The sequence below is a fragment of the Ascaphus truei genome, chromosome 4 (assembly GCF_040206685.1).
Source record: "Ascaphus truei isolate aAscTru1 chromosome 4, aAscTru1.hap1, whole genome shotgun sequence".
NCBI lineage: Eukaryota > Metazoa > Chordata > Amphibia > Anura > Ascaphidae > Ascaphus > Ascaphus truei.
In genome coordinates, this window is record NC_134486.1 from 48,431,470 (window position 1) to 48,445,567 (window position 14,098).

The 14,098-nt window shown below is 46.4% G+C and overlaps 1 protein-coding gene across 2 annotated transcripts in view; it reads left to right on the forward strand.

Annotated features, from left to right (window-relative positions):
* The first annotated feature begins 973 nt into the window (after nt 1-973).
* Nucleotides 974-14,098, forward strand: part of BICRAL (BICRA like chromatin remodeling complex associated protein) — a 47,738-nt gene continuing 34,613 nt past the window's right edge. Inside the window, exon 1 of one of the 2 annotated variants that reach the window (XM_075595741.1) lies at nt 974-1,121. The gene's annotated coding sequence lies outside the window, so the exon portion shown is untranslated. The remainder of the gene's footprint in view (nt 1,122-14,098) is intronic. The other variant, XM_075595742.1, reaches the window with a different exon arrangement.

Consider the following 14,098-nt stretch of genomic DNA (forward strand, 5'->3'; position numbering starts at 1 on the left):
GCCGCCGGTGGAGTTTTCAGTTTGAAAACTCCCACCGCACAACCCAAATTTGCGATGGACATGCGCGCGCACATTAGCGCGCGCACGCCTCATCGCCTGCTGTCTGAGCTCAGCCTAAGAGACAATGATAATAATAACTCTAGCAATTTATTTTTTGGTTAGGGAACCCTAAGTGAAATTCTGAGGAACCTCTAACCCCCATTATTATCTCTAATAATGCGTCTGTGATCAGATGTATTGTAAATTCTTCTGTATTTGGTACAATTTTCAAATGACCAGAAAATTGCAGGGAACCCTTTAGGGATGCCCAGGGGAACCCAATGGTTCCTAGGAACCCTGGTTGAAAAAATACTGTGCTAACGTTACTTCTAAAACATTTTTATGCATACGCGGAGTGGTGCAAACATGCACAAGAAATACTAATAACACAAGTTATAACAACAATAGGAGCAGTTCAGTATGTTACCCTGCAGGACTAGCAAAGACTGGGTCAGAAGTCACAACCTAAAATATTTTAGAATACTTTGGGGGGAGATGTAGATGTAAAATAGTAAATTTGGAGCAAAATCCACTCAAATTGTCACTTTCATCATGCATCGCTTTGTGCCAACCTATCGGGGGTCTTGTTTTTTGTGCCACCTTTGCGATTTGGGGAGTGACCACCGGAGGAGTTAAGGGACACGCCGATAACAACGAGACGGAAAAACCAACTCCGCGTCTCCCCTCGTAGGTCCGAGCTGGCGTAATTTTCTTCGGGGCCGACAACTTTGCGTCAGGGTGCAAGAAACGCTTTCAGACAATTCGCCGCAACCGCAGGCAGAAAGTGGAACACTGCGCCCACAACAAACTTATATGTGCACTTTCTTTCCGTTGATACATCTCCCCCCTTTATTTGCAATAATGTTTTTGTGTGTGTGTATGTATGTGTGTGTGTGTGTATGCATGTGTATGTGTGTCCCTCTCTGTGCTCTCTCTCTGCTCCTTGTGGCAGAGAAGAGAGACTCACGGTGCTCTCTCTCTCGCTCTCTCTCACTCACTCTCTCTCTCCCCCCCCACACACTGCCAGCCCCTGATGTGATGGTGAAGAAACCCCGTTGACAAGGCACTGCTTTTTCATGACGGTGAGTTTCCCTTTGAGTGTATTATAATTTTGTGATAAAAATTTCAAGGCAAAAAAAAAAAAAACACAACCTCCTTCCTCCCTTCCTTCAGGGAGGGGGGGGAGAGAAAATAATAAGAGACGGGGAAAATCTATCTCCAGACAGACAAGGAAAAGAAAAGAGGAGCAAATTAAAAAAAAAAAAAAACACAGTTGCCAAAACCAGGATATTAGGTTTCAGCCCAGAGAGCTATTGGCTCGTCCCTTTTTTTTTCTTTTCCATTTACTCCTCTCCTTCGAAAATTTGGTCTGCTTAGAAAAAAGAGAAAAGCACTGAAGAAAAAAAAAGAATTATAATAATAAAATATGTATTTATGGCTATATCTCTCTGTGTAAACGGGGTGGTGGGGAGGACTTGTTTCAACTGGAGGTGGTAAAGATACAAAGAGAAAGGAAAAAGAAAGAAAAAGTCGCCTTTCCTTGTATTAAAACAACAACATATGAGGTGACAGAGCTGCTCGGCGGGGAGGGAGGGGAGTAGTATTTTCCTTTTTTTTAGCCGATGCAAATTGAAGAAGGGAGGAAAAAAAACAAACAACCTCTTCTTTCAGCGACTCGTTGATTTGAGCCGGTTTAAAATGAGTTTTTTTTCTCTCCCTTCTCTCCAGCCCCCTCCTATAACCCTGGATTTACCATCAGCGAAGGGAGGGAAATAAATAGAAAGAAAAATAATCTTTAGCTATCCCCTCCCCTCTTGTTTCTTCCCCCCTCTCCTATTACGCGCTGTTTGGATGTGGCTGCTTGCTGCTGCGTCTATGTATATAGATATATTTATATGTGTGGGGGGGATAGTTCTTCCTCGGGTGTTGGTCGGTGGTGTTTCTCCTCCGTGCCGGGATCTCCCTGTCTCCTCACCCCCGGGCACAGCGCCTCATCCTCGGCCTCCCCCTGATGAAGCCGCCGGGGGGAAGCTCACGGAACAACCGCTGTATCCACACGGACCTGCTGGGGGGGCTTGTGTTTTTTTTTTAATACCTTTTTTTTAAAATTGGAGTTATTGTACATTTTTCGGAGGATCGGGGGAAATTTTCCCCCCTTTTACGGGCCTGTGGTGATTAGGCGGGATTTAGACCGCAAAATAAACGACATTTCAATGGATTATTTACTCTTGAGTTTTGGCTGGCTCGTGTGTGTGTTTCATTAGCTTTTTATTGGCGTTATTATGCTTTATTACACGGAGCAGCGCTTACACTACCGGTCTGCCACCGATTTACTGAACCCCACCGTCCTTTCCCGCAGCTAAAGCCCCCTCACAGGCGCGGTATGTGCGCGTTTCAACACCGCCTTGTACCGCTGGGGTAACGGAGGACGCATTTTTTATTTCCCCCCCTCTACCGTCCTGTCGTTTGCTGCTTTATTTGACACGGATTTAGAAACTATCGCCGTTGTTCGCGTCCTTTTCATAAATGCGGGGGGAAAACCCACACTTCCGCCCGGGACTTTAACTCTTTTATGTGAGACATTTTGTTTGAATCGCTTCGTGTTTAAAGGAAGAGATTTGTGCGCGGCCTCACGTTTTCCAATGAGCCGGGAGCCTAGGCTCCAGTGTGGCTCCGTTTATTTTAATGTCGGGCATTTTTTTTTTTTTAACCTTCCCCCACTCGTTATAATTGAAAAATAAAGCCGGGATATGCTATATATCGCTATTGTCTCTGTAAGGTCGGGGTATGGTGTGTGAGGGAAGATGGCGCCGGCTGTTGGCACTGGGCCAGGGCGCGATGGCGCACTTGGTCTCGGCCTCGATTTGACGAGTTGCCTGCTCCCTGCTTGGGCTTTATATAATTCCACCACCAAAATAAGCGATCATTTCTAATAGGAACAAACGCCAGGGGGATGTGGGGGCCTCCAAGGTCATTTCGTATTGGGGACCCTAACAAGGACCCTATTGGGGACCTAACAAGTTTGCTACTTCACTCCCTGATAAAAGTTCCCTCTTCCCTATACATGGCAAGAGAACATTTAAAGATACCCTTCCATAGATTTCCTTGATGTGACATTTTACTGTGTGTGTGTTTTGCTTATCTAGTGCATATATAATGTATAAATGTATCTATACAGTATACACATACTTTCTGTTTGTGTGTATGTATGTATATGTTTCAGTGGAAATGCCACTGCCTTTGAATGTGTCCACACTTTGTGACCTTGGTCAAGTCACTTAATGTGCTTCTAAGAGCTATGATACATGAACTCATTCTGTCTGCAAAATTGTATGTACAGCACTGTGCACACTGCGCTATATAAAGAAAAATGTATGTATGTATATGTAGTTGATGTCTTTTATTTTAATTTTTATGTATCATACACATCTGTAATATCAGTCCTTTTTTATTTATGACTAAGGCAAAGTTCAGGGTGGCTGCTACGGACGCATGCGTCCGTGTGTGCCTCCCCCACATGCTCCTGCAGCCCGGCGATCTGTGCCCAGGCTGCAGGAGTTGGGACGCGGTGTTTGGGGGTGTGCCGGGGCGGGGCGAACGTGTCACCGAGCTTGTTCGCTTAACCAGCTCACGTGACGCGACTGCCGCCCCAAATATCATTTTGGGTTGTAGCGGCAAAGTGTAGCAGCGTCAACGCTGCACTTTGCCGCCGGTAGAGTTTTCAGTTTGAACACTCCCACCGAACAACCCGAAATTGCGACGGATCTACATGCGCGCGCATGCACGTCACGTAGCAGCCACCCTGAACTCGGCCTAAGTCAATTTGGAGCAGTTTTGTGTTTACAGCTACCATAAATGGCCAACATACAAAAGGATAAGGTAAGGATATCTCCCAATGTACCCATTGATCTATTTGGGCACAGGTTTTGGAGATCTCACAAGTGCTAAGGTCATGTGATTTTCCCTCCCCCTTTTCTATAACAGTAATTCGGGCCCCGCTCACTGTGCGTGCGCATGTTCTGCACGCTTTAATGCTATTGTATCTGAGTTTTCAGAATATAAGCGACTCCTGGCGGCGAAGTTCAGCGTTGACGCTGCTGCATTTGCGGGAGACAACTCAAGTTGTAATTTTGTGCGGCAGCGTCATGTGTATTTCGCCAGCCAATGAGTGAAATGTAAGCACAAGGAACACCGTACCCCGGAGCCGGCAAAATTTGATTTTTCAAGGGCTGTCGTCAGCCCTTGAACCAATCAAATGGCCGGAAACCCGTGCCGCCGCCTGGCGAAATATAACTTTTGCCGGTGGCGTCACCCGTCGTGTCACCGTCGCCATCGACGGCACTATAGGCACGGCCTTAGCCATGGTGTGATAACAGCGCAGCAGCGAGAATAATATCCCCAAGCCAATGGTGTCACAAAAAAAATGTACAAGCATACAGGACAATGTAATCATAAAACTTAAATAAAAATAGAAACATTGCACTTGAAGTTGTATTAAAAAATGAACGAATATTTACAACTGTTATTTAGCATAATTGAAAGTCATGGCATAAAGGTGTCATGTACATTAGGGGTGTCACCATGTAAACTATGGTAAAAAGTACAGCTGTAGAGCCGTTGATTTAGTGCAAAAGTATATTACTGGTTGGGAATCTATTTCAGTGGATCGAGTTTATTTATAGCTGTGCTGTCACATGCTATCTGAAGAAGATACTTATGAAATCTGAAGCTTGTGAACTATATTAAGGCCGAGCTCACATTGGCGTCGTCGCTACGTGCGCATGCTTGCATTCGCGCGCACTTCAAGGACTCTTACCTGATTGTCTTAGGTAGTTCCTCAAGTGCCTGCGTCGCTGCACAAGTAGTCGCAGCTACATTTTGCCGCCACAACAAATTGAAATTGCGGACTGCAGTCGCGTGACAGCGTCACGTGAGCTGGTTCAGCCTGTGAGGGCGAACCAGCTCCGTGACACGTTCCCACGCCCCCGATTGCCGCGTCCCATCTCCTGCAGCTAGCATATGCATCGCTGGGGCTGCCGGAGTGTGTGCATTGAAGCGCGCGCCCGCGTCGCCACCGTGGGCTCGGCCTTGGGCCCCGTTCACTCTGCTAGCTACACGACTTGCGCGTGCTTACGTGCATTCACGTTCGTTATTCCTGCACGTTTGGCAATGGGAGTTTTCAGACTTGAAACTACTCTCAGCAGCGAAGTACAGCGTTGACGCTGAAAAGCTCCACCTTTTTTTCTAAAAAGAGGATGACGTCTTCCCCTGTCCCGCCTACTGTCGGTTCATTCAGTCTGCTGGGGAAGTTCACACATAGCCCAGCAGACAGAGGCGCGTAACCGTGCACACGCGCACGCAACGTCGGGTAGTAGGCAGAGTGAGGTCAGCCTTAGTCTGAGGTACTATCCAGTTATTAAAATTGTAACAAACCTGCTTATTTTTATATATAAAAAGGACAGCTAGAGTACTCGGGTTCACCAAGCATAAATAAGGAAACATGGTTGCATCTTTAACTCCAACTTCCCTCATGTTGCTTGTTAAATTTTATTTATTTAAAATTTTTCTAACGTGCTACACACCAAGAAACTCAGTACTTCATATTTTAATACAATTGAAAGCATGTATAAGCTTGAATACATATGCTTGATATGCCACATTTGCACATGTCCAAAAATGGTGTAAATATATGTTTAATGGCCAATACGTGCAAGGTATAAAGCCTCAGGCTTGCTATTCATTATGTGTGTAAAGTGAAACAGAGCTTTAATTTTCCTTGGCGAATGAGATATACACTGTACTAGATTAGGGGATTTGAGTCCATATCCCTCATGGAAAAAAAGTCATGTAAGTTTGTGTTAAAAAGTATGTAATGATAATGGTGTTGACTACAGAGACCAGGCCAAATACTAAGAAACTACAAATGTGCAGCCCAGCTTTCAACTCTCTGTATGAATGCCTCATGTTCACGTTAGAACAGCGTTTCCCAAATGGTGGGTCGCGACCTGGCACCGGGCAACTGCACCAAAATTGCCGGGTCGCAGCGAGGCTGGCCGCCCGGTGTCTCCCGCCTCCCCCCCCCCCCGCTCAAGTTATAAAAAAAAAGGCGGCGATTCCCCCCGCGGTCCCGCGCGCATGCGCAGGGCAAGCAGGGCCCGCTCCCTTCCTCCCCCCCACTCCCAACGTGGGACGGAGGAGGAAGTACCAGCTCCTCTGCGGCCTGCACGTTGCGTGGGATGGAGGAGGAAATACCAGCTCCTCTGCGGCCCGCACGTTATGTGGGACGGAGGGGGAAGTACAAGCTCCTACTGCGGCCTGCTTCCCCCCGCGGCCAGCTTCCCGAGCTCACCTCCCGTGGCACCCCCTCCCGAGCCCACCTCCCGTGCCCCCAAGCCCACCTCCCGTCCCGGGCAGCAGGGGATATCGGGGGCAGCAGGGGAAAGCATCCGGCGGCAAGGTAAGTCACCCCGCCCAGTCACTGTCACCCACCCAGTCACTCACCCACCCAGTCACTGTCACCCACCCACCCAGTCACTGTCACCCAGTGACTCTCTCCCACCCAGTCACTGTCACTCACCCACCGTCTCCCACACACCCACCCAGTCACTGCCACCCACCCAAGTGTCCCAGTCCCCCCCCTCCCACCCACCCAGTTCCACCCACCCAGTTCCCCCCTCCCTCCCACCCAGTCCCAGTTCCCCCCCTACCACCTACCCAGTCCCAGTTCCCCCCCCTTCCACCCACCCAGTCCCCGGCCCCCCCTCCAGTCACTCACATCCGTCATTGCCTGTAATTCACTGTTTGTGTCTGTGTGCGTATAGGGGAGAGCGAGTGTGTGTGTGTGTGTATCAGTGGCTGTGTGTGTGTATCAGTGGCTGTGTGTGTGTGTGTGTATCTGTATCAGTGTCTGTGTGTGTGTGTATCAGAGTGTGTGTATCAGTGGCTGTGTGTTTGTGTGTATCTGTATCAGTGTGTGTGTGTGTATCAGTGTGTGTGTGTGTGTGTGTGTGTATCAGTGTGTGTGTAATCGTGTGTGTATCAGTGTCTGTGTGTGTGTGTGTGTAGCAGTGTCTCTATGTGGCTGCGTGTGTGTCAGTGGCTGCGTGTTTGTCAGTGGCTGTGTGTGTGTCAGTGGCTGCGTGTGTGTGTATCAGTGGCTGTGTGTGTGTATCAGTGTGTGTGTCAGTGGCTGCGTGTCTGTCAGTGGATGTGTGTGTGTGTGTGTAGCAGTGTCTCTATGTGGCTGCGTGTGTGTCAGTGGCTGCGTGTTTGTCAGTGGCTGTGTGTGTGTCAGTGGCTGCGTGTGTGTGTATCAGTGGCTGTGTGTGTGTATCAGTGTGTGTGTCAGTGGCTGCGTGTCTGTCAGTGGATGTGTGTGTGTGTGTGTGTGTATCAGTGGCTGTGTGTGAGGTCAGTGGCTGTGTGTGTGTGTGTGTGTATCAGTGGCTGTGTGTGTGTCGGTGCAGGCCTTATAGGCCAGTATAGGTGATAACATTTTTAGTGGGTCACGAAGGAGAAGTTCAAAAATAACCGGGTCACGGAAAAAAAAAGTTTGGGAAACCCTGCGTTAGAACATTGGAGTTGGTAATTTAGTGCAAAGCACAATTTAAAGGCAGAAATGATTAGGATGGCCTGTTAACATAAATATATCTCACAGATACTAATGAATCAACACAGAAAAAAAAGGTATTGTGACATTCAGGTTAGGGCAAATCAGAAGGGGTTAAGTTAATTGAGTAGCCAAACTTTTGCTTATGCAACAGCAATCTTCATTTTACAATGTTTTATAATAAAATTCAGGCCGGTCAAGTGACAGATTTTCAATAATTATCAGTCACTGAGAGGTAGTCTCATAAATTTGTAGGGTCAGCTGCCTGAGGTGTCGTCCATCCTACCGAAGACCGTGCGCAGGCGCGATCACATTGCTGTAAGGCATTGATTGCGCCCATAGACTGCGCTCGCGCCAGCAGGAGGGGACGTGCGTTGCGTGAGGAATCTGTTGAAACTGATTTCTTTGTGTGACGGGCAGGTCACGTGAGCGGTTTGCCCAATTAGGGCGAACCAGCTCCGTGATGTCACAGACACGCCCCCGACGGCGTGTCTACCATGTCCTGAAAACGCACCCGCTTCACGTGGGTGACGTCACGCACGCCTTTGCTTTACGAAGGCTGTATGGACGCAGTCTTACACACTTGGAGTCCCAAGCTCATTAAGTAGTAGTGCATAGATCTCCTAGCTATATTGTTCCTGAAGGAGATGTATCACAACCTGTGAAGAATTTACATTTCAATGGAGAATTCTCCACAACAGTACTGCCACAAAACCTATGAAAAAAAAAGACTAGTGTGACTACTATGTTCTTAAAAATTCATGTACCTCTATGAAGACCTTTCATTCTGGTCCAATCAAGGGCTAGACATACAATAGCAGGCAAACCCCTTTACCCAAAAGTTAAAGCGCTGTCACATGACCACAGTGGCCCTTAATGTACCCTGAAAAAAAAAATCTGCACAATGAGGCTTGACGTAGTTATGGCCATTCCGGCAAAGTGCGCTCATGTGACTGCTCTTGAGAACAGTCATGTAACTGCGGTGGCCCTTTACCCGGGAACAGAAGAGAAGTCCACTTCCCTTCACTGCAGACCGCGTCCTGTGCTCCATGGGCACGCATGACGCCATCTAAGCTGATAAAGAAAGCTTCCCTTGGGCATGTTGTAGCCATTACGTCATGGCACGGATGGAGGGCCTGACCCTATGACGTAGTGGCTACGTCTTGGGGAACCCAAAGGGTTTAATAACCGTATTGTGGCTTCCATTTTCTCTGTTGTAGAGAATATGCAATTACAGGGATTCTAAGTCTCATAGTCTCAATAGGATCAGTGTATATTCAGTTTATAGATATTTCATCTACTTTATTGAGTGTAAATTAGAAATACAGTTGATGTTTTTAGATAATGATATTCTCTTCCGAAAACAGGATATATTTCCCTAGATATATGTCTCTCAGATCGAAACTTTAAGATACATAAACTGTTTAAACAAAGTACGAGAGGGAAGTATATTACAGAGAAAGAGAAGTGCTAGAATACGGTTCTCTGAAGCTGCAGGGTGACTGGCTAAAGGGAAATGTGAGGAAGTACTTCTTCACAGAAAGGGTGTTGGGTTTGTGGAATATCCTCCCATCGGCGTTGCTAGCGGCTAATACAGTAAGGGGTTTCAAACATGCTTCAGCTAGACATAAGGCTTATACCAAATTAGAAAGAAAGCCACAGATCAAACATGGTCTCAGGTTTTACAGCAGACAGGGAAATGGGCAGACACAGGGTGCCGAGTGGTTCCTATTTACTGTCAGATTCTACGTTTTTATATCGCAGGAAAAGTTAGATCAAATGTATGATTTTAAAATCCTGGACTGTTATATTAAAAGCGTAAGTAGTGTGACACTTCTTTACCTGGCATTCAATCATCTTGTGTAACATTCTCTTTTACTTCTTACAATGAGGAGACAGTAGTATTTAATCATTGATCATTTTATACAGGCCAAGTGCTGCATGTTCTGTATTATGATTTCAGTAAATCATAAGTTGTAGAGTAGCAGACGGGGTAACCGCTTTAATTCATTCTTATGGTGAAGGGATTTGACGGATGTTTAGCTAGGAGTTTGTGACATACACAATTACTACTCTTCCAGCATGTTTGTCATCTTTAATAATTTATCTTTAATTCAAAATTACACGTACTGTTGGTAGTACAGTACATAGTAAAATAATTGAGGAGTGTGTATATGGTGATTTGTTTTTATTTACAACTAGCTGAGAGACCCGGCGTTGCCCGGGATGTAATGTTCCCGTTCCTCTCTCTCTCCTCCCCCCTCTCTCTGTTTGTCCCCCATTCACATCAATCCAGTCCCCCCCCCTCCCTCCTTTACAGCTTCATGTAGCGTGTGTGCGTCAGTCACTGTGTGTTTGCGCGCGCGTCAGTGAGTCTGAGGCAGAAACACAAACACACACAGACTGACTGACGCACACACAGTCAGTGTGTGCGTGTGTGTGTGCCTCAGTCAGTGTGTGCGTGCGTGCGTCAGTCAGGGTTTGTGTGCGCGTCAGTCAGTGTGTGCGTGCTAACCCCATTTTTGGAAAAACATTTAAAAGCAGTTCATGTTTGAGAACTCCCCCTCCTGAAAATTGAAGCAGCAGTTCAAGTAATATCCTACATGTGTTTTTTTTAAATAAATCTGTTCTGTACTATGAGTAAATACTTGTAGCATTTAAAAAAAATAAAAAAAAGAATGTTTTAAAGACATTTTTAATGTTTCTAAGGCCACGTCCGCTCAGCACTGAGCCCCTACGGCCGCAATGAGAGCGGCTTTAGTAGGGGCTCGTCTACGCTTCCACAAGCGAGCGGAAGCGCAGGTCTTAGGGAAATTTAAAATCTTCGCGCTTGCCGGAGCGCAGGGCTGGTCACGTGAGCGGTTCGCCCAATGAGGGCGAACCAGCTCCGTGACGTCACTGGCCCGCCCCCCGACACGCCCCCGGACGGTGCGTTGTCTAAGGCCATGGAAAGCACCCGCTTTCCCTCAGCCTCAGCGCGCCTCCTCCCGCTAGGATTAACCATGGCCGAGGCCTAATGTAGGAAGCATTTCCAAAGTGACAGCCCCTTCTGATAGGCTCTGGCTCTTGAGCCCTGCCCTCTCTCTAGCAGTGAACCAATTGTATTTAGTAACTGCCCAGTCAATCATATTCTAGGAACTACATTGCCCAAAATGCTGTGCAAGAACTGAATTAAATAGCCCGGAGCAAGCGATCGATTACAGGTGAACGGATCGATCTGAAGCTTAGCTAATCACTTGTCAGTGTGCAGATTGTATTAATGCACATATTGAATGGGAAATATATATATATTTTTAAAAAACAGCAGCTTGAACTGCAGCTTTAATGTGATGCTGTAATGCAACACACTACAAATCTGTGTCCATAGAACATACAGCAGGGGCTCTTAAATCCTTACAGATGCGTCTCTGAAGTTGTCCAAGGTGAAGTTTAGGCTTCTCTATGAGGTCAGTCACTGAAGTTGCACAAAGTGAAGTTTTGACTTTTCTATTGGTTGAAATGATCTATGACCTTGTTTTTGATGCATTTTTTTAAACTCTTGTTCAAGCCAGTAAACTTCACAAGAGGTTGATTTTGTACCCATATTGCACATCAGATGTTTGTGGCGGCAAATGATGTAACACTAGCTCAAGCAAAAAAAATGGAATGAAACAATATACATTTTAGAGCATTTCTTGCACTAACAGAACAAAAAATGCAACAAAAAAAAGAAAAACACCTGACAAACTGATGCATGTTGTATCTCATGTCAATATATGAAGATGCAGCTGCTACACATCTATGTAATGCCACATTCATCAGTGAGTGATTGTTACGGTAGGGGGATAACCAGGCTCTCAAATAAAGGTTTAAGCCCATTGGTTACCCCTGATCCGTAATAAGGGTTCAAGAAGAGTCAGCTCTTGAGCCCAGTACTGTGTAATGCATAAAATGTATTGTGCGACAATAGAGTATTTTATGTGTTTTTACCTTCCCAGGAGTGCCAGCAAGCAGTGATTGCTTTGGTATGAGTTTCAAGGGTTTTTATGCTGAAAAAGTGTTGTCAGAATGTGCCTAGGTAGCCGGGGTCCAGAGTTGCTGGATACCCCAAAAATGTACCCGGGAATCATGAGTGATTCCTGGATACATGTAGGCACATTGTCCTGGCAATACCCCCCCTTGAAAATGCTTGCACAACTCACCGCTAGGGTTCCCTGCTTCAGCACAGCCCAGAAAGGTAAATGGGGCATAGGCATGCAAAGTGTCTCTGTAACTATACGGGGTCCCTAGGTTAAGGGGGATACCCAGTTACTGCCCAGGTCACCCAGAACCGGTATAGGGGTTCTGAGGTGCTCCAATCATACATATAAGGTTGTGAGGGGATTCTTAGAATCCATACCAAGTCTATGCAATAGTGTGTGGGAATATGGCTATTGAAAAATAAAGTGCAGCTTTTTATTCTATTTCCCATAACAGAAAGACTTAGGTTTTTAAAGTGTATATTTTATTAACAAAGTGTGTTAAGTACATATATGCTTTGTGCACAGTAAATGAGCTGGGACTTTCAGAACCAATGTTCTGACAGGCCACTGGGGTTACCAACTTGGTGCCAGTAGGTCTGACAGGACATCTGAGATGAAAGCCACAGAGGATGTCTGAGGTGTCAAGACCATTTGGGCAGGAGGGAAGAGCAAGTACCCACGTCCTGGGATAAATGGAAATTCTCCAAATTTCCATTTGCCCCACCAGACTTGGAGGACCCAAACCCAGCGTGTGGCTTCTGAATAGCAAGTGGCTGAGGTGACAACCTTGCACATGCCCTTAGCAGATTCAGCACCCCCACTTGCATGGCTTCAAAAGACCAGTATTGCTCTGATTGGCTGGTTAGGAAACTCCCACGCCCAGATTGGCTGCAGGATTTTGTAAATAAAACTCAGAAGTATTATAAACTCCCGAGCCAATCAGATTTGAAGATTCTAAGCACCTAGTCCAGCAAGTAAATTCCAGTCCTCTGGAGAGAGGGGAGCGGTGACGTCTGGAGCTGCAGGCTGATTTCAGTTCCTAGACATTTCAGGCTAGGTCCCGGTCAGGGTAAGCTTTGCATTTAGAAGTCCCTGCACCTTGGAAAGTCTAGTTTTCACCCCCAGAACCCTTTTATTTTCTTATGTAGTTTGTGTAACATTGTGTGTCTGCCTTTTCCTGTGAATAAATGTACAATTTATTTCATTTGCCTGTTTTACTCAATGTATGATCCTGGTATAAAGGTGTAAATGCCTGGTCTCCCGTGACAGTGATTTAAGCAGTATTTATGGCAGCCGAAATGGAAAAATATCTGCTCCTTTAAAAACACAATTTACCTGTTCACCATGGCAGTTGGCACCATAGGGTTAAGACTATTCCCAGCTTAGTAGGACAGGAAATTGAATTCTTGCAGGTCGGCCATAAAAGGCCCCTCTCACTACAAGCAGATAGTCTTTTTCCTGTCCTAAAGCTTGGAATATAGTTTGCTGTTTTGTTAAAGGACTCACCGGAGTGTAGCTATTACAGTTACACAAGGGGGTTCTCAGCCTCTCTCCAGAAGCTCCGTCGATGCACCGTGGGTGGTCTGCAAGACAGAGGCCCTTAATACCAGGCAGAACCGTGGATGCATCATTGAATGCGGCGGGCAGACAGCAGGTCTGTAGAGCAGATCGGAGGCTCGTATAATTTGCCACAGAGGCATCTTAGAAAGCAGCGGGGTGGTGAGAGAGACCGGCAAGGCATCTCATGTGAGGGCATAGCACGTGCACGTTTGAACGTGCGTGCGCGCTACGATACCACAGGCGGGCGCATGCATGTGTGCGCGAGAGCCAAACGCTCCGATTGGGTGGATTGACGCTGACGTCAGAGCGACAGGGCGACGACACACAGAGCTGTGTGAAAGTGTCCTTGATAAGCAGCCACAGCATGCAACACTCGACAGACAGGAGAAATCAGCTGAAAGAAATCTAGAAGCCAGCATGGAAGCTGGAGGAAGTAAGGGTTCGCTTACAAAAATGTGGTGAGTCCTTAGTTTAGTAGAAGAAGGAAGAAAATGAAAGAGAGTTGATAATATGGAACGGAAATAAATATTTCTTCACCGTAGTGCTATGGTTATACAACCAGAAGAAGGAATTTCTAAGTGGGAGGTAGAGTCCCTGCACCAAAAGAAGAAAGCTGCTAAAAAAAACTAAATGGTGTGCAGCATGTGAAAAACCAGCATTAGAAGCCAAGGAGCTTTGTGCAGACTGCCTTAAAGTAGCAGCAGGAGAGTCAAATGAACAAATGAATACTTTCTTATCATGGATGAAAGATACAGTAAAGCAGAGTGTAGAGTCTGCGGGGCAACAAGCAGTGAAGCCAATGCAAAAGAGAACAAGATCTCAGACCAGCCTGGATATAGTGCGAGACTCCTCATCAGACGAATCAGGGGAGTGTGATTCGTCAGAGCAA